Genomic DNA, 3,992 nt, shown 5'->3' with positions numbered 1-3,992 from the left:
TTTTTTTTTTTTTTTTTTTTTTTTTTTTTTTTTTTGCAAAACCGCGACACAAAGTCCTTTTTGTTTTGGCATATGTACGTTGAGTTTATATCGACGGCAACATAGAGACTCCTTGAGGGCAGGGACTGTGGCCTTTCATTCACATACTCAAAATTCACAGCATCATCTGTGTGCCGGGCACTATGCTAGTATGACTTGACAGGCTGATAAAAAGACACAGTTCCTGCCCTCTCGGAACTCGTAAGGTTTATGTTTAAAACCACAGTTGTTGAGACTGGGTATGTGCAAGAGAAACATGAACTCTCCTGGCAGTTGGATGGATGGAGAGCTAAGTGTGCCCTGTCCCTCAAGAACCCACAGAAGGAAGAAATGGCAGCCTCTATTAACGGGGTATAAAAGAAAAACTACAAGACCATTGAAACTTGGAAAGCATTGGAGGCAGCAAGTATTTCTGACTCCCACTGACTAGTGTTCTTTTCTACTGATTGGACTTTTTTTTTTTTGAATTGGTAGTAAGTATCTTTTGGTATCTGCAAAGCCACATGGCGCCCTTACTAGACAAGGCATGCAAAGCCAGAGAGAATCAAGACAAGGAATGCAGAACAGGGTTAGGAAGGAAACAGCCCTTCCCTTCTGAGCTGCGATTTTTGCAGTGAAAAGCAGTGTATAGAGATCCCCACATGCAGAACCTTTTCTAACCAACCAGGTCAAGACTGAGGACATCTTCTGGCAGGTTCCCTGCAATCTGTGCACTGAGCCCTGTGCTTGGGGGAGAGTGTCCAAATGGGACTCTTTCTTGGATTCCTTAAATGCATGGCCAAAACCATCGTGACCCCCTTAAGAAATACAGCAATAAACCAAACCAAGCAGCTAAAATGTAAAATGTGGGCCTGATTCAGGTTGGGACGGAGCACTGAAACACAGACCAATTCTTTCTCAGAATCTCGTCAACGCCTGCACGTTCTCTCTCTTTTAAGTTGAGCTGCTCAACTTTATGAACTGTGAAATTTACATTTAGACCCTTTCGACCCACATAGAACATTCACATTTACGGAGTTGCAGCGAGCTGCCCACTCGGCTAAATTGCAGTGTTTATTCTTGTTTCACGTAGAAATAAAACAATCTTACAGGGAAATATTATGACTGCCCATTCCAGCTGTTTTCAGACGTGGGTAAATACCCTCTGCCGACATTCCAGAAGCACCTGCACATCGTGCAAACGAGTCCTCGAGAAGTTCAGGGGGTGGGGGTGGATGAATGGAGGGCTCTTCATTTTCCAAACACACTGTATCACAAATCACTACTCATCATGCCTAAAGAGTATGAGGTTAACATTTGGAATAACAAACTGAAAAAAAAACACAGTTCTCCAAAGACCACTGTGAACGATTCAAAGAAAATTTCAACTTCAGTCCATCAGAAAAGTGAGATCTGCTGTTGGACACACAAGACTTTCAGAATCTATGACCATTAATCCCAATTCCCACTATTTTTCTAGGAATACAATGGCACCAGGCTGCTAGGGCAAGAAAAGTAAGATGCCCAGAGTGCAAATGATGGAAAGTAGGATTTTTATACTGTGGGACTGTAATAGTGTGGAATTCTTATGACCACTTCTTATCCAATCACATCGTTTAGTCTTCAGAACTTGGTGTTTCAAAATTTGTCTCATTGTGAAAGCTAGAAACAAAGGGTAAACGTGATTTCTGTTAAAAGTATATACAGATACCCTCTGTAATTTTGCTGCTCTAATTTTTAGGCTACGAGTTTTGTAATGAGCTTATCGGATGATGAATTTCCTTTGTTTACAATCTCATGTAGTGGGGCTCAGATCATTTCTTAGCTATAAATCTCTTCTCCCATTTTCATATTAAGCTCCATTTAAAATATTGCTTAAGCTAAGCCTAAAAGTTGAATTCAATTAGTCAAAAATTTGGGAGTTTTCCTTGACTTAAATGAAAATGGTATATTCTTTTCAAAGACTTTTGTAACCATCTTTACAGTTTCTTTGCTTGGAAAAGTAGGGTTGTTAACTACCAGTTAACAGTTGCATTATTTCCAGAGCATTGTCTATGGGCCCAATGTGTACCTCAAGATAAACATGGTATGTTTTGTCTAAAAAAATTCGTTGTTGATTTAAATGGTTCTGAAATGTCTATAAATAAAGAAATTTTAAAATTTGCTCTTCTTGCAATCGTTCCTCAGTGAGTTGGACCCCCGTGTGGTTTTCTAGAACCTCTCTTTCCCATCCTCACGGAGGAGAAGAGAACTTGTCTGAAGGGTTTCTGAAGACTGCAAGCTCACTCCATGTTAACAAGAGATTGAAGACTGTGGCTATCGAAAGTGGAAGAAGCTGGGAACCAGGTAACCTGGTGGTGACCAAAGAGAATCTAGTACCTGTGTGGTCAGGAGTTAGGACAAAAGACAAATATAGATGGACCAGTGAGCTCTAAAAAAAATAATAATGGGGGAGGGGATAAATGAGGAGGTTGAGATTAACATATACACACTACTGTATATAAAATAAACAACAAGGACCTACAGTACAGCACAGGGAACTACGTTCAATATCTCGTAATAACCTATAACAGAAAAGAATCTGAAAAAATATAGATAGATAACTGAATCACTTTACTGTATACCTGAAACTAATGCAACATTGTAAATCAACTATACGTCAATAAAAAAAATTAAATTTTAATAAAAATACATGTTTGTACAGAAAAAAAGGACAATCGAAATTCATATCTCTGGCCTATATATAGTTTAATTTCTATAATTACAATTAGCATCACAGTGAGTGGATGTGGTAGAGGGTTTTAGAGAAAGTCATGAGTGTGCAGCACACCGCAGCATCCACCAGTAAGTTTTACAGAGAAGTTGGCAAGTGGAGGCTGGTTAAGCTTTTATTGTACCCAAAATAGCATGAAGTAGCTTCAAACTGTCTTACTGAGCGGTTCAGAGGAGGGTTGAAGGGCAGGGAGGACAATGAGATCTTAAGTCCTTGCCTGGCTAGGATCTCCCCAGCTTCACAATCACCGAAAAATCTTCCTGCCTTCTTTTGCTAGACAAAGCATCCCTAAATCATTCGTTCCCTGTTATACTTAAACCTTCAACCCTTCTGCCATATTTCACAGGGATAAAACCTGTGACTATACCCATAGGTGGCCACTTTCCTGATTTCAGGGATGCACACTGGACAAAACTATAGGGTTGATGTGACTGGGCTAAAACGTCCAAGGACCTACCGCAAGGTTCTAGAAGTACTTACATCAGATATACACTAGGACACAGGACTCCCCCAAATTGGACATTGCCAAGTAAATTTGAGTTTAGAAATATATTGAGTTAGAAGACTCACAGACATAGAGAACAGACTTGTGGTTGCCAAGAGTAGGGGGAAGGAGTGGATTGGGAGTTTGGGATTAGCAGATGCAAACTATTATATAGAGAATGGATAAACAACAAGGTCCTGTTGTATAGCACAGGGAACTATATTCCATATCCTGATAAACCATAATGGAAAATATGAAAAAATGTATATATATGTGTAACTGAATCATTTTGCTGTACAGCAGAAATAAACACAACATTGTTAATCAACTATACTTTCATGAAACTAATTTAAAATAAATAAAAAATTTTAAAAGAAATACATAGAATCAAATATCCTCCAAATCCTACCTATCTGAGGTTAGAAAAAGCCAAATCATTGAAAACAGTGAGTAGGTGGTGGGTAAATTGCACTGAAATGAATTTCCCTCAAGCAATCCCCTCTCCCACCTCAGCCCCTCCGTGCTTAGGTACTCATATGCATCCTTCAGGATTCACCAAGTGTCATCCCCCAAGCTGATTTGGTTTCACGTCTCTGTGCTGACAGCTCTCTGGCTACCCTTGTAAGCTATAAGTCTTTGGTATCAGGGCTTATGTCTTCGCTGTCATATCTTCAAAAGTAACGCTACTTAAGATTCTACTGAATGACGGCATGATGC

The sequence above is a fragment of the Neophocaena asiaeorientalis genome, unplaced genomic scaffold, assembly GCF_003031525.2.
Source record: "Neophocaena asiaeorientalis asiaeorientalis breed wild unplaced genomic scaffold, Neophocaena_asiaeorientalis_V1.1 scaffold126, whole genome shotgun sequence".
Taxonomy (NCBI): domain Eukaryota; kingdom Metazoa; phylum Chordata; class Mammalia; order Artiodactyla; family Phocoenidae; genus Neophocaena; species Neophocaena asiaeorientalis.
Note: the sequence above shows the minus strand (reverse complement) of the source record.